Raw genomic sequence first — 26,372 nt, 5'->3', positions numbered from 1 at the left:
CGGCCAATCAGGAAGCCGGTTTTGACACCGGTCACCCAATTGACTGAAAGGACAGGCAATCCTATTGGATGCCTAGGAGGAGGGAACTGGAAGCTGCCATGGAGGAGAGGACACAGAGCCGCTACACCACACTGCCTGCCACCCGCCACCAATGGGGTGAGTGCTGGACCAACTGGCAAACAGCGGGGGAGTGGGTGCCGCTTGGGGGTGTGCGTTTGTTTGCCCCCCCCCCAGAAAAAAAAACACCAGCTTCCATTGTTATTAACACCAATGATGGGGCACTATTCCTCATACTGACGCCAATGATCGGGCAGAATTCCTTCCACTAACACCAAGGATGAGGCACTATATCTCCAACTGACACCCAACAATAGAGTACCAATTATCGCAGTGACATCAACAATGGTGCACTAGTCCTCTCACTGACACCAAAGATGGAGCATTGTTTACTCCCACTGGATAGAATAACGTAAAAAAGCGGCGCTAACTTGTATATACATAATATATATATATATATATTTATATATATATATATATATATATATATATATATATATATATATATATATATAACCCCTATTTGTGTATTCAATAAAGAAACAATCCAATATTATGTACAACAGTGAAAAATAAAGTCCAATAAAGTCCAATTAAGTAAGAGGTGAATGAAAACTGTGATTGTACTGTGATTGTACAGACACCACCAACGCGTGATCCACCACCACATAGATTGTACGCTTACCAGAGCCAAGCTTAATTGAAGCCTGTATAAATCCAAACATCAACCCGGTAATAGCACTTCCACAGACCACCTGGATATTATTCATGCGGCAAGAGACGTTTCAGATTCAAATCACTGGCGTAACCCTTCCTTGATCAAACGTCAATGATAGACCAGGGACAGCAGCGACCATATGGAGCACACCTGCGTCATAAGTTCATAAAGATGAAGAAAAGACTGGCCATAGTGTGAATCCGTAGGATAATATTTAATAAAAATAAAAATTGCACCTACATGTATATAGTAAAAACAAGCAAATTAAGAATTCTTTCACCGGCCGGCAGCATACACCCGTTCACATACAGGTCGCAATGACCTCAGCGCGTCAACCGCCCTACGCACGTTTCATCTACAACTGACGTTGTCTGGGGAACGGGCGACGCACTGACTCATCGCCATTAAATACACACTGGGATATCCACGGCTCGTTGTGAGTCCTCAATGGCGGAAACCCAATAATATTGGATTGTTTCTTTATTGAATACACAAATAGGGGTTACAGTATATATATATATATATATATATATATATAATGTATATATAAGTTAGCGCAGCTTTTCTCCGTTATTATATTTATATTTGTACATGTCTCACAAATTAGAGCTGCTGCTGGTAGGGGGTATTGTGTTTGTTTTGGTTTATCACTTTTCTTTTTTCTTTCTCTTTTTAGCGCGGTATCTTCTTGTTTACTCCCACTGGATGCCAGGACATTTTCTACTTCCACCGACCCTAGTCCGACCCCTCTAAAGTCTAAAGGATGGTAAACTGGCCCTTTGTTTAGAAAGTTTGGAGACCCCTGTTCTAAAATGATCGATCTGAAGGTTCCCTGCAGTAGAAGGGGTAGTATAGTCACTTCTTTGGTTGGCTGTGCCCCCTGCCTCTCTTCCGTTTCAGTGCTGCAGTCTCCGCCAGTCAATTTAATAGATGTAACTCTTCTGGGAGTGCCAGGTGCCTGCACCCCCTGTGCTGTAGTTCCATCCTGTGACTCCTCCAGGCGACTACAGGACTCTACTACAGGGCAGTGATGTAGGGATCAGAGAATGGAACCAAAGGGCATGGCTGGTGACAAAGAAATCCAACAAACTCAGAAATTCTGGAACTGAGGGGAGGTGAGATGCATGGACCACCAAAGAGGTTACTAACATGGATCTTCTCTTGAATGGAACTTTAAAACTGTATTTTTAAGGACTTGACAGTGCCACTTTAAATACCAACCAATCACTGATAACATGGCTGAAATCTAAAGAAGATCTAGAACCTGGTGGATACTTTGCCTAACCCTAGTAAAAAACTTGTGACTATTATCTTTTTTAGAAGCATAAAAAAAGGCAAGAAAACCTGATTTTACTACTCTGAAATCTAATTTGTATGAGCAATATATTGAACATTTAACCAGATAGCATCATACAGGCAATTAAGTGCTGATCATAAAGATAAGAACAGATTTTTCACTTGATAAACTAAGTTTAATGCCTATCATAAAAATGACGAATACGGCTGTAAAATGTAATTCTTACTGACAGTAGCACCTAGTTTAATTTCTCACTTTAAAGTAAAAGAAATAGTCAAATAAATATGAAGACCATCTCAACTCAAAACTGATATTTTGGTTTTATGGGTCTCTTGTGGGTTCAGCCACCTAGAATGTTCTTAAAGACCCACCATAGTGAGAAAATGTTGTGTTCTGTATAGGGTTACATTCAGTATATGTTTTTCTTTTATGTTATTTAACAAACATTTACTTATATATTACTCACAGGTAGACCAAGCTGTCCAGCAAAAAAAGTGACATTTAGGTCCGGTTCACACCGAGGCAACAAGACTTACAGCGCGACTGCCTCAGGCGACCTGGACGCGACCGCTGCGGCGACTTGCAAAAGGACTTCTGTATAGAAGTCAATGCAAGTCGCCTCAAGTCGCCCCCAAAGTCGTACAGGAAACTTTTTCTAAGTCGGAGCGACTTGTGTCGCTCCGATTAGAACAGTTCCATTGTACAGAATGGGATGCTACTTGTCAGGCGGCTAAGTCACCTGACAAGTCGTCCTAGTGTGAACCGACCCTTACAGGGTTTGGGACTACCTTATTTATCGGCGTATAACACGCAGAGGCGTATAATGCGCACCCTAATTTTAAGGGAGGGAAGTGTCAGGAAAAAACTTTTCTACAGCCCCCTGCACAACACACGGACCCTCTGCACAGCACATTATGCAGACCTAATAAAATTAGACATGCTATCTGCCAATAGAACTTGACCAAAAAGTGCTTTCTATGCATCCAAAAATATAGAAAATATACCAAATCATTATTATTCAACCAAAAAAATTATGTGGCTGAAAAAAAAACCATCCGATTACAGTTCAATAGCACAAGCTCAGGCAAAATGTACCCATGCAACTGAATGTGTCAGAATAGCGACTCTACCCTCTTCCTCCCCCTTTTCCACAAGTTCTATACAGGGTATATCAAGTTACAGAGAGTCTGAAGGGAAACAGGTTATGTTCTTCCCCTTAACACAAGGTTCATACCTATGCACTTGCTAGTTTGCCTGGGAACAGCAGCCGATTCATTTGAATGGGCTGCTGTACCTGCAGTAAACTCATAAACCTGCACCTTTTAAAAACACAACAGCTGGGAAACTGCATGGCGCATTTGCAAAATAAAATTTCCCGCACCCAGAAACACACTGCGTTTTCAGAGGAGGGGGAAGCATTATGAATGAATGGGTTATATATGTATATCTATGTATCTATATATATACACACATATATATATATGTAGCACTGACCCCAAAGGAGCTGCTGGTTTGAATGGGCTTACCGTTACCTTCTCCTCCTCGATCTGTGTCTAGGGGGTTCCCGTGGTAGATGGATGGCCCAGTAACTCAGAGACTGACGACAGATCTGCATAAAGGGATTTTTATTTGCAATCGTAGACAACTAACAGTCTCTTAAAATAGGATCAGAGGGTTAGGAAGGAAGTTCAGGTACTCTTAGTGTCAAAGTCAAATAATGAAGAACTTGCTTACTTTGACTTAATCCAGAGAATAGCCATTGACAGCTGGATGATCATTCAAGTTGGACAGTCATTCTCTCACAAGGCCCAGCAGCCAACAAGGTGCTTTACTCAGGAACAAGTCTCTGCCACAGACGTTGTTGTAGAATATACAGGAATACGTCTCTGCCACAGATGGTGTTGTAGACTTCAGGAAACGAACACTTATGGAACACTCGTAGGGTACCTGGATCTTTCAGCCAGCTTGGCGATACCCACAAGACTGGATTCACTTTGGTACTTCAGCCCTTCCAGGCTCTTACTAAGAAACCAACCCGTACGTGGCCTTCTTCTGAAGAGTCCTCCCCTGGATAGCTATGAAGTTACTGGGCCTCTCCAACTACCGTAGACGGCACTGGACCACCTCAGAATCCTGCTTTAGTTTCATTGCCTCAGGCTAGCCAGCCCCGAGACAACAAGTCAGGTGGATCCTCACCCCAGGCCATAGCCTTCCTGGGGGCTGGTCAGGAGGACCAGGACCATGGAGTCAGAACATCCTTCTGGACCGGAACCTCAAACCATGTGACATCCGCATCTTAAGTACCCTCTCCCAGAGAGCACAGCAAGAGTGACCTTCCCACTGGGCGGGCTCGGAAAGAGAGTAAATTTAAAGCACCCAACCAGACTGTGGTTCCATGCCTGCCAGAAGAGACAGTGCCCTCTGTGGCCAGGCTGAACATCTTATAGTCCAGTTAGACTGATGCTGAGGTTCAAATTTAGAACAATTGCACCCAAACCAAACTCCAGTTCAGGTGTAACCTTAACTTTCAAAAAGCATAGCGCGTGCGCTTCAGGGGCCAGCGCTACACATTGTGTATATATATATATATATATATATATATATATATATATATATATATGCGGCTTCTCAGAGTGAACCCCCCCCCCCCCCCCCTCCCCGCCAAGAGGCTGCATATATGCGTACAGCTAGGGGGAAGAGGTTGAACACTGTCCCGCACCGGCAACAGTGTGCCTTAAAGCGGTTTTAAACCCAGTTACACTACTTTTACCTACAGGTAAGCCTATAATAAGGCTCACCTGTAGGTACTGGAAATATTTCTTAAACTTGCATGGTTTAGCACAAATTTACCATATGCACTTGTGCCGACGTCATTGGCGCATGGGCACTGCAGAAAGGGCACGATCATGCCATTTCTAAAAGGCTTGTGTCGTGACCGGCTGCTCCTGCGCGCATGTGCGGGAGTGACGTCATGCGACTCCAGCCAGTCACAGAGTCAGAGTCCATTACCCCGGAAGAAAGGGGGGTGAAGGTGAATGTGGCCACCAGCGGGGGCAGTCTTCGTTTTAAGGTAAGTGCAACATAATGGGCTAGTATGTGATGCATACTAGCCCATTATGCTTTTACTTTGCAGTGGAAAAAAGAGGAAGTATAACCCATCACGGTTTATGAATCATGTATTGCAAAGTACAATCAATGTTTGTTTCTAAACAAAGATCTAATATAAATAGTAACAAATAAAATTGGCTTAATAACTTCTTGGTTACCCCATCAATTTGCTTTTTAGACTGCACAGAAAAATGTATATGGCTATATGCCCAACAAGCTGGCATTTGATGTCAGTAACCACACATACTTTTAAAAAAATATCAGTAGATTTTTTTGTTCAGTCTACTTTTCTTTTTACAAATTTCAAAGGGAAGGAGAAGGGTGGCTGCAGGTCAATGCAGGATAATTAAATATCCCTTATTCTCATTGTCCAAATTTGGGTAAGCAGGCTGCACAAGTGGCAAAACCACTGCTTCAGTTTAAGTGCCACTTTCATCAAGGTCCAGTAGGAAATCAACATTCACAAGTGATATACAATTGTTTCATTTTCTTGTTATTTTTTTTTTTATTGAGCGGCAATACATTATGACCAATTGAACCAGAACTACAGACAGATATAAAAGACAGCTTTTATTGTTCATTCAGTATTCATTGATACATAATTCAATGTATTTTTATGTGTAATCTAAGAAATGTAAGTACCCACATTTGACTGGGTGCCACCTTTTTGCAGTCACTGTACAGCAAAGCTCAGAATAGGGGCGGAAGAAGCAGAACAAGGATCCAATCAGTGCTCATCTGTTAACCACTTGCTGACAAGCCGCCGTCATTATACTGTGGCAGGTCGGTTCGATCCCACGTATCGCCGTACCGGCGGTCCCTTTAACAGCTATGCGCCCGCTGCACAGCAGGGGGGGGGGAGCTAATGCATGTGGGCAGAATGGGGATGTGTCATTGTAAACAAAAAACAGATCCCCGTTCTGTCAGGGGAGTACAGAGAGATCTGCTGTTCCTAGTGATTAGGAACAGCGATCTCTCTCCTCCTCCAGTCAGTCCCCCCCTCCCCCAGAGTTAGAAACACCTCCCTAGGGAACACATTTAACCCCTTGATCGACCCCTAGTGTTAACCCCTTCCCCGCCAGTGTCATTTATACAGTAATCGGTGCATTTTTATAGCGTTGGTCCAAAAAAAATGTCAAAAGTGTCCAATCTGTCTGCCGCAATGTCGCAGTCCCGCTAAAAATCTGATCACTGCCATTACTAGTTAAAAAAAAAAGTTACAATAAAAATGCCATAAATCTATCCCCTATTTTGTAGACGTTATAACTTTTGTACAAACCAATCAATATAGTTCCATAGTTAGTCAGGTTGAAAAAAAAAAAGATACAAGTCCATCTAGTGCAACCATAAAAATAAATAAATAAATAAAAAATAATATCAAACAATCCCATATACACGATCCTATGCCCACAGTTGATTCAGAGGAAGGCAAAAAAAACACCAGAAAAGCGTGATCCAATTTGCTACAGCAGGGGGAAAAATTCCTTCTTGACCCCCAAGAGGCAATCGGATTTTCCCGGGATCAACTTTACCTATAAATCTTAGTACCCAGTTATTTTGTGTGCATTTAGGAAATAATCCAGGCCTTTTCTAAAGCAACAGGGAAAGGGATATCACCGCTCCAGGTAGATCAAATTGGAATGACCCTCTCCTCTGGTTTAGAAGCCACAGGTGCTGGCAATTCATGTAGCAATGAGATTGAGAAAAATTCTGGACAGCCACACTCCAAAAAAGTAGCCTTTATTCGTCAATAAAAATCTAAAATACATGCCACAGCAGAACGGACAGAAGAGCTATAGCATTTCACACGATCAAACGGTGCTTAATCATAGCTCATGATTAAGCACTGTTTCATAGCGTGAAACACATCAGCTCTTCTGTCCGTTCTGCTGTGGCATGTATTTTTGATTTTTCTCGACAAATAAAGGCTATTTTCTGGAGTGTGGCTGTCCAGATTTTTTCTCAATCTCTTTCCTAAAGCAATCTACTGAGCTGGCCAGAACAACCTTTGCAGGGAGTCTATTCCACATTTTCACAGCTCATATTTGGAGATGAAATCCCTTTTCCTCTAGGCGTAAAGAGTGTCCCCTTGTCCAAAGTGAATAACTCAACACCAAGTTCACTATATGGACCAGTTATATATTTGTACATGGTGATCATATCCCCCCTTAATCTCCTCTTCTCTAGAGAGAATAAAATCAGTTCCTCTAATCTTTCCTCATAGCTGAGCTCCTCCATGTCTCTTATCAGTTTGGTTGCTCTTCTCTGCACTTTCTCCAGTTCCCTGATATCCTTTTTAGAGAGCTGGAGCCCAAAACGGAACTGCATATTCCAGATGAGGTCTTAATAATGATTTGTAGAGGGGCAAAATGATATCTCTCTCTCTGGAGTCCATACCTCTCCTAATACAAGAAAGGACTTCGGTTTGGAAACCACAGCTTGGCATTGCATGTTATTATTGAGCTTATGATCTACCAAAACCCCCAGATCCTTCTCCACTATGCATTCCCCCAGTTGTATTCCCTCTAGTGTTTATGATGCATATTCTTAGCCCCCAAGTGCAGAACTTTACATTTATCAACATTAAACCCCATTTGTCAAATAGTTGCCCAATTAGACAGAGCATTGAGGTCGGCTTGTAAATTGGAGACATCCTGTAAGGACGTTATTGCACTGCATAGCTTGGTGTCATCTGCAAAGATTGATATGGTACTTTTGATCCCAGACCCAATATCATTTATAAAGGTATTAAAAAGTAAGGGTCCCAACACTGAACCTTGGGGTACACCACTGATAACCTTAGACCATTCAGAGTAATGCCGCATACACACGAGCAGAATGTCCGACAGAAAAAGTCAGACGGAAGCTTTTCATTGTATATTCCGATCGTGTGTATGCCCCATCAGACTTTTTTTTCAAAAATTCAGATGGACCTAGAAATAGAACATGTTCTAGATATTTGCAACGGAACCAATTCCTATCGGGAAAACCGCTGGTCTGTATGCTGTTCCGACGGACCAAAAACGACTAGTCCCGTCATACGTGTTGTACATCACCGCGTTCTTGACGATCGGACTTTGGTGTGATCGTGTGTACGCAAGACAGTTTCAGCGGAATTTCGTCAGAAAAACCGTCAGGCCGCGTACACACGCGGGGACTGTTCGCCCAACTTTGTCCGCTGAACAGTGTTTGGGCGGACAGTCCGCTCGTGTGTGGGCGTTCAGCGGACAGTTTCAGCGAACAGTCCGCTGAACAAGGTTTTTCGGAATTTCCGAAAAACTGTCCGCTGAAACCTTGTTTCAGCGAACAGTTCCCTCGTGTGTAGGCTTGTTCGACAAACTAAGTTCCGCGCATGCTCAGAAAGGCTTTACACGCCGAAAGTTATAATGCACTGTATAGGACGTCGTATTTTTCGTCCCGTCGTACGTGCCGTTCATGTCATCGCGCACGGTTTCAGCAAACTGTTCGTACGTCGTGTGTGGCCATGTCCGTCCATGCTAATTTTGAGCGGACTGTTTGCCGAAACTGTTTGACGGACAAAGTTGGCCGAACAGTCCCCGCGTGTGTACGCGGCCTTAGAGTTTATTCTGATGGGAAAACCGGTCGTGCGTATGCGGCATAAGAATCATTAACCACTACTCTCTGAATTCTGTCTTTTAGCCAGTTTTCTATCCATTTACAAACTGATATTTCCAAACCTGTAGACTTTACTTTACACATGAGCCGTGTGTGGGGAACTGTGTCCAACGCTTTTGCAAAATCCAAGTATACCACGTCCACCCACACCTCTCTGTACAAGGTTTTACTTACCACCTCATAAAAAGAAATCAGGTTTGTCTGACAACTTCTCTCTTTTATAAATCCATGCTGGATATTTTTTTCCAGCAATAACTCATCTATGTGATCTTTTATTAAACTCTCCAGTATCTTCCCAACTATAGAAGTTAAACTAATAGGTCTATAGTTACTCAGTAAAGACATTGTTCCCTTTTTTAAATATGGGCACCACATTGGCCCTACACCAATCCAGTGGTACCATTCCTGTCATTAGTGAAATTTGACTTTGAATGGCTTTGAAATGACAGAGCTCAATTCTTTTAGGATCCGTGGGTGGATGCCATCAGGTCCAGGTGCTTTATCCACCTTTATTCTGTCTAAATATTACTGGACCATATTACTTTTGAGCCATTGTGGATCATTTGGGGCTGTGTCACTACCACCCCCATTATGGACATGAGCTCCCCCATGCTCCTTTGTATACACAGAGCTGAACAAAGTATTTAACCACTTGCTGCCCGCCATATAGCAAAATGACGGCGGCAAAGTGGTTTCAATATCCTGACTGGGCGTCATATGACGTCCTCAGGATATTAAGCCGCTGCGTGCCCCCTGACACACCGCAACTACGATCTCGGTAAAGAGTATCTGGCGGAGACTCTTTATCACGTGATCAGCCGTGTCCAATCACGGCTGATCACAGTGTAAATAGGAAGAGCCGTTGATTGGCTTTTCCTCACTCGCGTCTGTCAGATGCGAGTAGAGGAGAGCCGATCGCCCCCCGAGGATGCCCACACTGGACCACCAGGGACGCCACCAGACCACCAGGGATGCCCAGCACCAGGTATGCCACCCTAGACCACCAGGGATGCCAGTCAGTGCCCACAATGGATGTCAATCAGTGCCCACAATGGGCATCACTGATTGGCATGCATTATTGTTTGGCACTGATTGGCATCCATCCGTACAATACTGTACACTACAATGCCGCCTATCAGTGCCCATCCATGCCGCCTATCAGTGCCCATCCATGCCGCCTATCAGTGCCCATCTCTGCACATCTGTGCCGCCTATTCATGCCCATACATGCCACCTATCCATGCCCATCCGTGCCGCCTATCCATGCCAATCTGTGCCACCTATCGGTGCCTATTTGTGCCACCTATCAGTGCCTGTGTCGCATATCAGTGCCACCTATTAGTGCCTATCAGTGCCGCCTATCAGTGTCACTTCATTGGTGCCACATCATCGGTGCCCATCAGTGCCGCCTTATCAGTGCCCGTCACTGCAGCCCCGTCAGTGCCCATCAGTGAAGGAGAAAACCTACTTATTTACAATGTTTTGTAACCGAAACAAAAAAAATATTTTTTTCAAAATTTTAGGTCTTTTTTTATTTGTTTAGCAGAAAATAAAAATCCCAGAGGCGATCAAATACCCCCAAAAGAAAGCTCTATTTGTGGGAACAAAATTATAACAATTTAGTATGACCGCGCAATTGTCATTCAAAGTGCAACAGTGCTGAAAGCTCAAAATTGGTCTGGGCAGAAAGGTGTATAAGTGCCCGGTATTGAAGTGGTTAATAAATTAGCCTTCTCTTTGTCCCCAGTCACCCACTCTAGATTATTTTGTAAAGGGCCTACATGCTCAGACCTGACCTTTTTACTATTAATATGTTTGAAGAATCTTTTGAGGTTTGTCCTACTATCTTTTGCAATCTGATGTTCGTTTTGAATTTTTGCACCCTTGATTTCCTTTTTACATATTCAGTTATATTCTTTATAACATGTAAACGACAATAGTGTTCCTTCATTTTTATATTTTTTAAAAGCTCTTTTCTTATTGTTTATAGCTTTTTTTTAAACTTTGGCTGTGAGCCACATAGGTTCTATTTTTAGCGTTTTAAACGTATTGACCATGGGAATATACTATGCAGTTCACAAACAGTCTTTTTGAAGAATTCCCATTTCTGTTCTGTGTTTATCAATGCCGATATACGCTTTACCAAAAATATGTAAGAGAATACATATTGGCCTAAACTGATGAAGATTTTTTTTTTGGGGGGGGGGGGGGGGGGGCTATATTTATTATAGCAAAAATTGAAGAATATTTTTTTTTCAAAATTGTTGCTGTTTTTTTGTTTATAGGCCATTTTTTGCAATACGGCACTGCGTCACTTTAACTGACAATTGCGTGGTCATGTGACATTGTACAAAATTTACGTCTTTTTTTCCCACAGAGAGAGCTTTCTCTTGGTGGTCACCTCTGCGGTTTTTATTTTTTGCGCTATAAACAAAAAAAATAAAGAGACTTTTGCAAAAACAATATTTTTTACTTTCTGCTATAAAAAAAATCTAATTTCTTCATAAATTTAGGCCAATGTTCTGCAACTTATGTTTTACTTTTTGCTCTATAAACAAAAAAAGACCGTCAATTTTGAAAAAAAACTAAAATTTTTTACAATAAAAAAAGTCTTCATCATCAGTGTAGGCCAATATGTATTCTTCTACATATGTTTTATAAAAAAAAAAAAAAAAATCGCAATAGGCGTATATTGATTTTGTGGCCTTTTTTGGTTTGTGCAAAATTTATATAATCTACAAACGATGGGAATAGATTTATGGCATTTTTGTTATTTAATTTTATTTTACTAGTATTGACGGTGATCAGTGATTTTAAGCGGGATAGATCGGACACTTTTGACACTTTTTTGGGACCAGTGACATTTATGCAGCGTTCAGAGCTATAAAAAAAGCACTGATTACTGTATAAATTTTTACTCGCAGGGAAGAGGTTAACACTAGGGGGCGATCAAGGGGTAAAATGTGTTCCCTATGGAGGTGTTTCTAACTGTGGGGGGAGGGGACTGACTGGAGGAGGAGAGAGTTCACTGTTCCTGATCACTAGGAACAGCAGATCTCTCTCTACTCCCCTGACAGAACGGCGATCTGTTTGTTTACATTGACAGATCCCCGTTCTGCCTTTCTGTGGATCGATCGCGGATGGCCACGATGTCCGGCGGTCACGCGCCTCAACTCCCCCGTCGTGTAGCGGTCGAGCGTGCGTGCCTGCTATAGCTGTTTAAAGGGCCAAGGTACAGCTACGACGCTTTGCGGAAACAAGCCGACCTGCTGCAGTATAATGATGATGGCCGGTCGATAAGTGGTTAAAGTGGTTGTAATCACTAGGAACAGACGATCTCTCTGTACTCCCCTGACAGAACGGCGATCTGTTTGTTTACATTGACAGATCCCCGTTCTGCCTTTCTGTGGAGCGATCGCGGATGGCCACGATGTCCGGCGGTCACGTGCCTCAGCTCCCCCGCCGTGTAGCGGTCGAGCGTGCATGCCTGCTATAGCTGTTTAAAGGGCCAAGGTACAGCTACGATGCTTTGCGGAAACAAGCCGACCTGCTGCAGTATAATGATGATGGCCGGTCGATAAGTGGTTGTAAACCGACAATGTTAAAAAAACAAAACAAAAAAGAACCCTGCAAGACAATGGCATAATGTGCTAGTATGTACCGTACATTATGAAATACTCACCTTGGAAGGAAGCCCTCCAGTGCTGTAAAGTCACCGCTGAGAGGGCTGACATGTTCCCCCTGTCTGTCTTCCGGGTTGCCAAGCTCCAGCTATGTGATTGATGAGCCACAATGACGTTGTTTTCGGCACGGGCTCTGAAGGTCCGGCACTGTAAGCTGGACCTTCAAAATGCATGCGCCAATGATGTTATCGGCTGCATACACTCTGAATATCTCCTAAACCGTGCAAGTTTAGGTGATATTCACAGTAGCTACGGGTAATGCCACGTACACACGACCGGACTTTCCATCAGAATAAACTCCGACGGTCTTTCCGACGGAGTTCCGACTGAACGGACTTGCCTACACACGATCACACCAAAGTTTTGAACGCAATGACGTACGATGGGACTAGAAACGGAAGTTCAATAGCCAGTAGCCAATAGCTACCCTTGCGCCGTATTTGGTCCGTCGGACCAGCATACAGACGAACGGTTTTCCTGATAGGAATTGAGTCTGTCGGACAGATTTAAAACATGTTCTATTTCTAGGTCCGTCAGAATTTTTGAAAAAAAAAGTCCGTGAAGCCCACACACGATCGGAATATCCGATGAAATGATTCCGTCTGACCTTTTCTGCTGGAAAGCCCGGTCGTGTGTACGCGGCATAAGCCTTATTACAGGTAGAAGTGGTAGTATAGAGTTTATTATTGGTAAGCTGCAATATATTACATTGTTTGTTTGTTGGTTTAAATAACGCTTTAAGTTTTTGAGTATATGTTTGATTCAAAGGGTGGAACATTTAAAAGTTGCGTGAGACGAGCCCGTATTGTACGTGACATAAAGTGGCTTTTTTCTTATTCCGCTAGCTCTCACCATATCTTCATATTGTACTAGTTAGACAGAAAAAAAGTTCAGTTAACAAAGCCGCACACCATGTATCATCGCTGGGAAATTGGTGCAAGCTTTTTTTTCCCCTCTTTTGTTGTTCTCTGAAGGAGCCGGTTGGCAGCCTGCCAACACAAGGACCAGCTGCAGCCACGATTATTGATCATTTCATCATTTTAAAGGAAGTAGAGCAAGACAGAGGCAACAGGGGAAGATAAATGCTACATGGCTTTTATGGATTAATAATAATCGCTGGCATATAGGAATAATTAACAATTGACACATCGTAATTTCACGTACTACCTTATTGAGGTCCTTTTTATTTTAGGTGATGTTTTTAGCAAGGCTTTCTCTTTTTATTAATGCTTATTAATGAACGATAATGAACGATAAAATGATAATGAGTCAGCCTTTAACTTAGTGCAATAGCTCTTGGTGGGTCGTAGAATTTTGAATTAACCTTTTTTGGAAACACCTACTATAAACAGTTGAAAGTCAACCAGGGCTTTGCCTATTTGACAGGTTCACTTTACTATCAGACTTACCAGCAGCACATAGTTACCTTTTCTTTGCTCCTTTGTGGTTCGATTCAGCTGCTGAAAGCTGGGAGATTGGTCATTTCATATCCCAAGTGTTGGACAAAACCAACACCAGGTCCAAAAAAAGTGAGCGCACCAAATAGTGCACAGGGTGCAACACATGGTCCTCCTCCACAGAGAAAGGACAATAGTCCTGAACCCCTGGGGTAAAAAACTCCTGAAAGGGACAAGGGACTTGTGGCCCCCCTGGCTGGAACTAGGAGGACCCCATTCTACAGGGTACCTGCCGAGGCAAGGTCTACCCAAGTACTAGGTAGGGCTTCTCCAAAGGAGACCCCATGGGAGAGGAGGAACCTGACCAATCGGCCACTTACTCTCCCCACCAAGACTTTTAGGGCAAGTCCAAGGACCCTACACCCTACTTATCATGAGTGAGTGCTAGGTAGGGCTTCTCCAAAGGAGACCCTATGGGAGAGGAGGAACCTGACCAATCGCCCACTTACTCTCCCCACCAAGACTTTTAGGGCAAGTCCAAGGACCCTACACCCTACTTATCATGAGTGAGTGCTAGGTAGGGCTTCTCCAAAGGAGACCCCATGGGAGAGGAAGAACCTGAGCAATGGGCCACTTACTCTCCCCTCCAAGACTTTTAGGGCAAGTCCAAGGACCCTACACCCTACTTTTCACGAGTGAGTAAAGAGCAACCTGCAAGTGCAAAAATAAATAAGTACTTTAGAGTGCCAAAGTGCAAGAAAGTGCCAGGCCTTCTGGCTGGTATAAAAAGGTCCAGTCCAGGAGACAAGTGTAGAAAAAAGCATGCAAAAGTGCTGTGACCACAGTGCCATACTAGAAACACTAGCCCTGAACCCCTGGGGTACAAAGCTCCTGAAAGGGACAAGGGACTCGTGCCCCCCCTGGCCGAAACTAGGAGGACTCCATCCTACAGGGCACTTGCCAAGGCAAGGTCCACCCAAGTACTAGGTGGGTCTTCTACAAAAGGAAACCACATGGGAGAGGAAGAACCTGACCTACGGGCCACTTGCCCTCCCCACCAAGTCTTTTAGGGCATGTCCAAGAACCCTACATCCTACTAAGCATGAGTGAGTAAAAAGCAACATGCATGTGCAAAAATAAATAAGTACTTTAGAGTGCCAAAGTGCAAGAGATTGCCAGGCCTTCTGGCTGGTATAAAAATTCCTCTGGTACTGGGTCAAAAGGTCCAGCCCAGGAGGCAGGTGTAGAAAAAACCATGCACGAGTGCTGTGACCATGGTGCAATACTAAACATACTGTGGAGTTGATTTACTGAAACTGGAGAGTGCACAATCTGGTGAAGTTGTGCATGGTGGCCAATCAGCTTCTAACTTCAGCTTGTTCAGTTAAGCTTTGACAAAAAAACTGGAAGGTGATTGGTTTCTACACAACCACACCAGATTTTGTACTCTCCACATTTAGTAAATCAACTTCTGTGAGTTACTCCAAACTGAGTTTTTCTGCCACTGTGGGGGTACAAGCACCTCAGGCTTTTTTTTTTAGCCCCCCCCCCCCCCCCCCCGGGCCAAACAAGTGCAGCCCCATTCCTACCAGGAAAGCTTAGTACTTAGAGCAAGTCTTGCCCAAAACCAGAGGCAAGCCTGGTAAACCAGGCCAGATTCAACCCGAAAGGAAAAGGATCCCTCCCACCATACCCACCTTATTACATCAGGAATCATGACATCCCCCAACTGGGAAAGGGAACTGATGTTCTGTCCCTGAAAAATAATGAGAACAAGTACTACACTTGATCTTAGCCAAAAGGCAGAGAAGCGATCAATAATTTTGGGTTTCAAATGTCAGGGCTGGTGCTTGCTTATAGAAGATGATTCGTAACTCCATACAGGCTCTTTCAAACCTTCAGATTTATTTGTTCTCCATAAAAGACACAATGATCGCGTAGCAGATGTTAACACATTTCAGCCTTGTTCAACAGGTTAACATCTGCTGCACGAGCATTGTGTCTTTTATGGAGAACTAATAAATCTGAAGATTTATAAAAGCATGTATGGAGTATGCAGATCGTCTTCTTCTATAACCGTGTTTGCAAACGTTCGACTGCTCATCCTGCGCCCGACAGCTCTAGAGGATATTTTTTTTCTTTTACCTTATTGGGTTGTAGCACCTTATCCTTATTTTATGGACTGGTGCTTGCTTGTTAGGCTCACACTGCTCTCACGTGGTGCTGGGGAGAGAGTCTTCAAACCTGTGCCACAGAGACCAAGCGGAGTGTCTGCCTAGGCATTAACCACTTAAGAACCAAGCCTATTTTTGACACTTGGTGTTTACAAAGTTAAAATGATTTTTTTTGCTACAAAATTACTTAGAACCCCCAAACATTTTATATATTTTTTCAGACACCCTAGAGAATAAAATGGCGGTCGTTGCAATACTTTATGTCAAACCATATTTGCGCGGCGGTATTACAGATGCAATTTTTTGGGGAAAAATACACTTTTTTTTAAAGTGTTTGAAAGGCTAAAGTTAGCCCAATTTTTTTCTATATTGTGAAAGATAATGTTACGCTGAGTAAATTGATACCGAACCTGTCACGCTTCAAAATTGCACTCGCTCGTGGAAAGGTGACAAATATTGGCACTTAAAGATCTCCATAGGTGACGTTTCAAAATTTCTACAGGTTACCAGTTTTGAGTTACAGAGGAGGTCTAGTACTAGAATTATTGCCCTCGCTCTAATGATTGCGGGGATACCTCACATGTGTGGTTTGAACATTGTTTTCATATGTGGGCGCGACTTATGTTCGCTTCTGCATGAGAGCTTGGAGGGACGGGGTGTTTACAAAAAAAAAAAAAAAGTTTTGATTTATTTTACTTATTTTTTATTTCTACACTGTCTTTTTAAAAATAAAAATTTGGATCACATTTATTCCTATTACAAGGAATGTAAACATCCCTTGTAATAGAAAAAAGCATGACAGGACCTCTTTAAATATGAGATCTGGGGTCAAAAAGGCCTCAGATCTCACATTTACACTTAAAAGCATAAGAAAAAAAAATCTTTTTATTTATTTTTTATTTTTTTATTTTTTTAAATTGTCCCAGGTTCACACTGAGCTGCGGGAATGAAGCTGTGCGAGTTCAACTGAACTTGCATGATTTCGCTCGCGCATGTCAGTCCCGATTTCGGCTGCGATTTCACAGACATCTGCACAGATGTCAATGGAAATCACACCCCGAAATCGTAAAAAGTACTACAGAAACGACTTTTTGAAATCGGTGAGGCGTTGTACCGATTAGGATGTTGCCATTGCTGGCAATGGCTGCCGATTTGACATGTCAAATTGCATGTCAAATCGCACCAATGTGAACCAGGGCTTAAGGCCAGGGGGCGGATGTGACTTTTGACGTTGCTCCTGTCTTCCAAGGGCATAGAGTCGAGTGGGGGGCTATCTTTCCCTCACTTGACTTCCTGCCCATCAGGGGAAAGCATCGGATCAACTCTACCGATACCGACGGATCTGGTAAGCGACGTAGACGACTGGGACGTGACGGGAGGGGTCTGGGCACCTCTCCCCCCGCCGATAAAAGTGATCTCGCGGCAAATCCGCCGCAGAGACCACTTTTATCCTAAAGCAGATCACCCGCCTTTGAAAAGATCGATCTGCTGCCATATTCCTGGAATTTAAGGTCAGAGTACCAACGTGTATCCACAGTGGGTGGTCCGGAAGTGGTTAAAGTGGACCTCGCATTAAAACAGAAGGTATACCTACTAATAGTCCCCTATCCTCCAAACGCTCAAAAGGCCATTGTTTTTACAAAATAATAATAAAAAATATGCCCTTTCCAAACTTCGATGCTTCTAGGAGGTTTAAGTGACATTTCTGTGCCTCACCGTTCCGTCCCAGTCACAAGAGAGAGCTGGGCATATGAATGCCCTCCTGCAATGGTCTGGAGCACATTTTGGCAAGATTTCAAGTGTCCCGCTCTCTCAGGAAGCATGTTCTTGATTATTCTTTAAGCTTTTGGTGTTTAATGGGGTTGGGGCTGTCCAAGTCCCAGTAATGCGAACCTTCAATTTTCACATGTTGCTTTGCCTTCCTGCACATTTTAACCTCATGAAACAATAGCTTACTAACAGTGGAGGCTGGTGCTCAAAGTGTTTTGGGTGGGGGGGGGGGCGCAAACAAACGGAAAAATTCCGAACCCCCCCCCCCATCAATTGCAGTCTCACTGTGCTCATCAAATGTAGCCATTGTGCCCATCAAATGCAGCCACTGTATGTAGCCATTGTGCCCATCAAATGCAGCCACTGTGCCCATCAATTTCGGCCATTGTGCCCATCAAATGCAGCCACTTGTGCCCATCAAATGCAGCCACTTGTGTCCATCATATGCAGCCACTTGTGTCCATCATATGCAGCCACTGTGCCCATCATATGCAGCCACTGTGCCCATCATATGCAGCCACTTGTGCCCAATATATGCAGCCACTTGTGCCCAATATATGCACCCCCTTTACCTATCATATGCAGCCACTTGTGCCCATCAAATGCAGACACTTGTGCCCATCAAATGCAGCCACTTGTGCCCATCAAATGCAGCCACTTGTGCCCATCAAACGCAGCCACTGTGCACATCAAATGCAGCCACTGTGCACATCAAACGCAGCCACTGTGCACATCAAATGCAGCCACTTGTGCCCATCAAATGCAGCCACTTGTGCCAATCATATGCAGCCACTGTGCCCATCATATGCAGCCACTTGTGCCCAATATATGCAGCCACTTGTGCTCAGTATATGCACCCCCTTTACCTATCATATGCAGCCACTTGTGCCCATAAAATGCAGCCACTTGTGCCCATCATATGCAGCCACTTGTGCCCATCATATGCAGCCACGCGTGCCCATCATATGCAGCCACTGTGCTCATCATATGCAGCCCTTTTTTCCATCATATGCAGCCACTGTGCCCATGATATGCAGCCACTTGTGCCCATCATATGCAGCCCATCAAATGCAGCCACTTGTGCCCATCATATGCAGTCATTGTGCCCATCAAAGGGAGCCACTGTGCCCATCAAATGCAGCCACTTGTGCCCATTATATGCAGCCACTTCTGCCCATCAAATGCAGCCGCATATGCCCAGTATATGCAGCCACATATGCCCAGTATATGCAGCCCCTTGTGCCCATCATATGCAGCCACTGTGTCCACCGACCCCTCCCACTCGTGGGAGTCGTGGCTCTGGCAGCGCCCCCAACACTCCCCGTAAGCGGCTCTGACCGACACCCTGGCACTTACCGCTAGGCAGAAGCTCCTTTCCAAGTGCTCCAGAGCGGCAGTGATCTCACTCCAGCACATGTCTCCTCCGCTCCTCTTCCTAAGTGCCAGGCATCCAATAGGGCGGCCTGACGCTTTGGCCAATCAGGTAACAGGTCTGACGCCCTGCCTCCTGATTGGAGGGGAGGAAGGTTAGTGTAAGGTTGCCACCTCATCCCTTTAAACCCGAACACATATTATACAGGTTCTGAGGCTGATTAAGCTGGTAATTAAACTCACTTGTTGCCTTATCTGCATTAAATTAGCCTTCAGAATCTGTGTAGATCATATATGTTCGGGTTTAAAGGGATGAGGTGGCAACTCTAGGTTATTGTGAAAATAGCGAACAAGAATTCACTATCGTCACACAATTGGGTGGGATCACAGCGCTCTCTCTCTGTGCCCAGAGCCCACCCTATTTTGAAGCCTATTAGAGCCGCTGGCTCTAATCAGGTGCTTGAAAAAGTACCACCCCCTCCCACCCCGCCATAGAAATCCACGAGTCCGGCATCCTGAAAGGGGCCGGGCCGCCACTGCTTACTAATAAGATAAGATGTCAGATACCCTGTTATCAACAATGCAACATCATTAGGTTCACCTTCAAAAATCAACAACAGTCAATGAACTCATGTGGCTGATGGTCAAGTCAACTGTTGCCGGACCAAACATGAGACTAGGGACTTGCGGGTGCCTAAATAACTGAACAGTAATAGCATCTCATAGGATGTCATCACAGTAGACATGTGCGATTATTTAGAAACTGAGGTGTATCCAAATTCTGAATCACAACAGCAACGTAAACGAACGTGAACAAATCCTCCGAAATAACGAAAACAAAATGAGTCCTAAATAACGAAATTCAAATTCGATTTGAATTTGGAAATGAATATGAAACGTAAACATATTGCAATTCTTATGCCGCGTACACACGACCGGACTTTCAGAAAAGGTCAGATGGAATAATTTCATTGGATATTACGAGCATGTGTGGGGCCTCATCTGACTTTTTTTTTTCAAAAATTCTGACGGACATAGAAATAGAACATGTTTTAAATCTTTCCGACGGAATCAATTCCTGTCGGGAAAATCGCTCGTCTGTATGCTGGTCCGACGGACCAAAAACAACGCAAGGGCAGCTATTGGCTACTGGCTATTGAACTTCCTTTTCTAGTCCCGTCCTACATCATCGCGTTCTAAACGAACGGACTTTGGTGTGATCGTGTGTAGGCAAGTCCGTTTCAGAGGAACTCCGTCAGAAAGACCGTCAGAGTTTATTCTGATGGAAAGTCCGGTCGTGTGTACGCGGCATTAGACATGAAAAATTTGACAGCTGCATTCTAAACGAGAAAAAAAAAAACTGAATTCGAATGCCGATTCAAATTTTCCAAATTCGGTCTAATTGAATTCAGTTTGGTCGAAATTAGGAAAATTCCAGTCGAATTAGAAAACAAATAAAGAAAACTAAACTCCGAAAACAAATTTAACTAAGCGAAATGAGTTCATTAACGAATTGAAATGAAACACGTTTTTTTTTTTTTCCATTCTGCACATGTCTACGTCAGAGTTTGGCCAATCGTCTTCCAGATGGCTCAGCTGATTTTCAGATTCACTTTTTTTGAGCGGGGCGGAGCTCGCAGGACCACCCATGGCTTGATTTTCAACCGATTCGGAAGGAATTGGATTTCACTGAAATGCTAATGAAGTTGCCATGCCAGGTAAAGCTGAAGCAGGCCATAGATGGACCGAAATTTGGCCGGTTAAGCAGGAAATGGACGAATTTGATCCCTCTATGGGCAGGATCGTTGTACAGAAGTTGATCTATCTTTTCTCTTTTTTTTTTTTCCTTTCCTTGTTTTTACCTCCCTTTTGGACAAACCCCCCCAATTTATGCTGAAAATTAGGCTGATGCATGCGATACAGAATAATTGGTGCATTTACTGTAATGCCCCGTACACACGGTCGGACGTTCCGACCACAAAATCCGTCTGATTTTTTCCGACTGATTTTGTCCGAAACTTGTGTTGCATACACACGGTCGGACAAAGTTGTCGGAAAATCCGATCGTTCGGAACGTGGTGACGTTCGTTGCGTACGACTGGACTACGTAGAGCAGGGATTTGCAATTAGCAGACCTCCAGCTGATGAAAAACTACAAGTCCCATTATGCCTCTGCTTCTGGGTGTCATGCTTGTGACTGTCCGAGTCTTGCGATGCCTCATGGGACTTGTAGTTCTGCAACAGCTAGAGGTCCGCTAATTGCATATCCCTGACGTAGTGGCCAGTAGCCAATAGCTTTGGTCTCGTAATTTGATCTCAGCATGCGTGCCACTTTGTCCGTCAGAATTCTCTACAAACGATCGGAAAAAGTCCGATCGGATTTTTTTGTGGGAAAATTTTAGATCCTACTCTCAAATTTTTTTCCGTTGTCATTTCCGACGGAAAAAGTCTGATAGAGCCCACACACGTTGGGCAAACAAGCAGGACAAAACTCTGGATAGCCGCACACTGGAAAAAGACTTGAAATCCCATCTTTAACCACTTGACCACTGGGCACTTAAACACCCTTAATAACCAGACCAATTTTCAGCTTTCAGTGCTCTCACATTATGAGTGACAATTACTCAGTCATGCAACACTGGACCTATATGAAATTTGTGTCCTTTTTTTCACACAAATGGAGCTTTCTTTTGGTGTTTTTTTATTTTTTGTGCTATAAAAGAAAAAATACAGAAAATTCTGTAAAAAAATGAATTTTTCTTTGTTTCTGTTATAAAGTTTAGCAGATTAGTAATTTTTTCTTCATAAATTTTGGCCAAAATTTATACCACTACATATCTTTGGTAAAAATAAGTACAAATTGGTGGATATTATTTGGTCTTTGTGAAAGTTATAGAGTCCACAAGCTATGGTGCCAATATCTGAAAATTGATCACACCTGAAGTACTGACGGCCTATTTGAATTCTTGAGACCCTAACATGCCAGAAAAGTACAAATACCCCCCAAATGACCCCTTTTTGGAAAGAAGACATTCCAAGGTATTTAGTAAGAGGCATGATGAGTTTTTTGAAGTTGTCATTTTTTCCCACAATTCTTTGCAAAATCAAGATTTTTTTTTACTTTTTTTTTTTTTCACAAAATTGTCATATTATCAGTTTATTTCTCACACAGCATATGCATACCACAAATTACACCCCAAAACACATTCTGCTATTACTCCCGAGTACGGCGATACCACATATGTGAGACTTTTACACAGTGTGGCCACATACAGAGGCCCAACATGCAGGGAGCGCCATCAGGCGTTCTGGAGCACCCAGGCCAATTCTGACATTTCTCTCCTACATGTAAAAATCCTCATTTATTTTCTAGAAAATTACATAGAATCCCAAAACATTATATATGTTTTTTTAGCAAACACCCTGGAAAATACAATGGTGGTCGTTGCACGGTATTTGCGCAGCAATTTTTCGAATGCTTTTTTTTTAAAAAAAAACAGTTTTGTGCTTAAAAAAAAAAAAACACAGTAAAGTTAGCCCAATTTTTGCATAATGTGAAAGATGAAGTTACACTGAGTAAATCGATACCTAACATGTCACTCTTCAAAATGGCACACGCTCGTGGAATGGCGCCAAACGTCGCTACTTAAAAATCCCCATAGGCGACGATTTAATTTTTTTTTACTGGTTATATATTTTGAGTTACAGAGGAGGTCTAGGGCTAGAATTATTGCTCTCGCTCTAACGTTTGCAGTGATACCTCACATGTGTGGTTTGAACACCGTTTTCATATGTGGGCGGGACTTACGTATGCGTTCGCTTCTGCATGCGAGCACATGGGGACAGGGGCGCTTTAAGAAAAAAAAAAAAAAATTTTTTCCCCAAAAATAATTTTTTTGATCACTTTTATTCCTATTACAAGGAATGTAAACATCCCTTGTAATAGGAATATGGCATGACAGGTCCTCTTTACAGTGAGATATGGGGTCAATAAGACCCCGCATCTCACCTCTAAGCTGGGAAGCCTGAAAAAAAAAAAAAAAGATTCTGGATTTGATCGTATTGGCGAGTCGGTAGAAGCACCGGAGGGCGGCGGGAGGGGGGGGGGGGGGTGTCTATGGCTGGGTATTACCGACTATGGCTGGGTATGGCTGGGTATCTCAGAGTATGGCGTTGCAGAGTATTGCGTTGCAGAGCATTGTAGGATATTGGAGGGTGTTGCAGAGCATTGCAGAGTGTTGCACGGTATTGGCGGGTGTTGCAGAGCATTGCAGAATGTTGCAGGGTATTGGTGGGTGTTGCAGAGTGTTGCAGAGCATTGCAGAGTGTTGCAGAGCGTTGCAGGGTATTGCAGAGTGTTGCAGAGTGTTGCAGGGTATTGCAGAGTGTTGCAGAGTGTTGCAGAGTGTTGCAGGGTATTGCAGGGTATTGGCAGGGAATTGAGGGGTTAATTTTCGGTGAGCAGCGATGTGGGCACTGCAGATGCAGCCCACATCGCTGCTGACACCGATCTCTTCCCCCTCCGCTGTTCCGATTGGTACAGAGAGGGGGAGGGAGGAACTGGCGTCATAACATGACGCCGGTTTGTTTACAAGTGATCACTCTGTCATTTGACGGAGCGATCACGTGGTAAACGGCCGCTATGAGCGGCCGTTTACCCTGATCCGTGATGCGCCGGGTAGTGTGGACCCGGCGGTCACGGATGCTCTCGAGTGCGCGCCCCAGGGGGGGCGCGCGAGAGCGGAATTCTGGGAGGACGTCTTATGACGGCCTCCCAGAGTTAAGAAACCGCCCTGTAGCCGTCATTCGGCTATAGGGCGGTTGTTAACTGGTTAATTGAATCAACGTGGGTCACATCAAAACAAGATCAAAAAATCCACAGGAAAAGGAATAACAGGGTACAGGAAAATACTGACGCGTTTCGCACCGTAATCAGTGCTTAAGCACTGATTACGGTGCGAAACGCGTCAGTATTTTCCTGTACCCTGTTATTCCTTTTGCTGTGGATTTTTTGATTTTGTTTTTATGTGACCCACGTTGTTTCAATTAAAGATGGGATTTCAAGTCTTTTTCCAGTGTGCGGCTATCCAGAGTTTTGTCCTGCTTGTTTGCTCATCGTGTGTGTAATGGTCAGCACCTGGGGCTCATCAATAGGAGACAGAGCTTCAGTTCTCGAGGATTACTTTGGAGCGGTGGTTCATCCTTTCTATCAAGAGCCCACACACGATCAGATTTTCCGACAATATAATCCGATTGGAACTTTTTCCATTGGAATTTCCAGCTGTGTGCACAGGGCATTATATTTACACTGTAATGCAACAGAGCTGGTGAGACACGCCCCTCTTCTTCTCTGCATAACAAGAGGTGTGGTTGTTACTCAGCTCTGTCAACACAGAGCACTGAAGTGTATGGGTAGGAAGTAGCATTTTCACTGAAAAAAAGTATTTTAATGCACTTCTTACCAAAAAATAAATAAAAAAATCACATAACCAGATTTACTGCTACACAGCGGCCTCTCTGCGCAGTGATTCTGCACTTCCTGGTGGGGGGGGGGGGCGCGTGGCTCTGCTGTGATTTTTCACAGCAGAAGCTGATCAGCGGTTGCCGGCCAATGGATGTCTGCCGGCACCCGCCGATCATCTAGCTAAGACACAGGACAGAGCCCTGCATATGTACACAAGGCAGAGCTCTGTCCAATCAGGGGGGGGGGGGGGTGATGGATTTTCTTCCCCTGCTAAGTAGGGAATGAAAATCCATCATAGATCTTATTGAAAGCACCACACACAGTACACACAAACACAGGTTAGGCACACATTTAACACTTTGATCGCCCTAGATTTTTAGCCCCTTCCCAGCCAGTGTCAATAGTACAGTGACAGTGCATATTTTTAGCAATGATCACTGTATAATGTCACTGGTACCCACAAAGGTGTCAGTTAGTGTCAGATTGTCCGCCGCAATATCGCAGTCCCGCTATAAGTCGCTGATCACGCCAATATATGTCAGCACAATGGCAGCGGTGGGCAAATGGGCGTACCTGTACATCCCCTTTAAGAGGCGGGGATAGCAGACGCACGCGTCCACCGTGTACATCGCAAACCATGCCCACGAGACCGACGGACTCCCAGCAATCATGTCATGGAGCCGCAGAACGGGGAAGCGCCTATGTAAACAAAGCATTCCCCCTTCCACCTTGTGTCATGACAGAGATCACCGCTCCGTGTCACCAGGAGCAGTGATTACTTTCATTTCCTAGGTAGCCCACCCCCCCACACATAGAATCACTCCCTAGGATACACTTAACCCCTTGATCGCTCCCTAGTGTTTAACCCCTCCCCTGCCAGTGTAATTTATACAGTAATCAGTGCATTTGTATAGCACTGATCGCTGTATAAATTACAATGGTCCCAAAATAGTGTCAGAAGTGTCCAATGTGTCCGTCATAATATCGCAGTCATGATACAAATCGCAGATCGCCACCATTACTAATTAAAAAAAAAAAGAATAATAAAAACGCCATAAAACCCTATTTTGTAAACGCTATAACTTTTGCGCAAACCAATCAATATACGCATATTGCGTTTTTTTGTTTTACCAAAAATATGTAGAAGAATACGTATCGGCCTAAACTGAGGAAAAAACTTTTTTTATATATATTTTTTGGGGATATTTATTATAGCAAAAAGTAAAAAAAATTAAATAAGTTTTTTTCCAAATTCCTGCTCTTTTTTTGTTTATAGCACAAAAAATAAAAACCGCAGGGGTGATCAAATACCACCAAAATAAAGCTCTATTTGTGGGAAAAAAAGGACGCCAATTTTGTTTGGATGCAACGTCGCACAACCGCGCAATAGACAGTTAAAGCGACGCAGTGCCGTATCGCAAAAAGTGCTCTGGTCAGGAAGGGGGGTGAAATCTTCCGGGGCTGAAGTGGTTAAATAAACGCATCTAAACGCAACTAAACGTGGCTAAACTGGCATTTTTAAACGCCAGTTTCAAGCTGTCAAAAAAAAAAAAAACGTTTAGAAGAGGCTGCCTCAGCGTCCAGAGTACATTAGGCCTAAAGGGTATGGGTAGAACGTAGCATTTTTACTGGGAGAAGAAAAAAAAGTATTTTTATGTAATTCTTACAGAAAAAAAAAAAAAAGATATTAAAAAAAA

General features: G+C 43.6%; 1 protein-coding gene and 1 pseudogene across 1 annotated transcript in view; both read right to left on the bottom strand.

Moving 5' to 3' along the window:
- DGKB (diacylglycerol kinase beta) overlaps positions 1 to 26,372 on the bottom strand; it is a 662,201-nt gene that overhangs the window by 115,849 nt on the left and 519,980 nt on the right. The window lies entirely within an intron of this gene.
- LOC143999765 (U2 spliceosomal RNA) lies at positions 15,489 to 15,711 on the bottom strand (annotated as a pseudogene).

This window comes from Lithobates pipiens, unplaced genomic scaffold (assembly GCF_037356315.1).
Source record: "Lithobates pipiens isolate NorthernLeopardFrog02 unplaced genomic scaffold, aLitPip1_a1.2 Scaffold_19, whole genome shotgun sequence".
Taxonomy (NCBI): Eukaryota; Metazoa; Chordata; class Amphibia; order Anura; family Ranidae; genus Lithobates; species Lithobates pipiens.
This window is presented reverse-complemented; position numbering and strand designations above follow the sequence as displayed.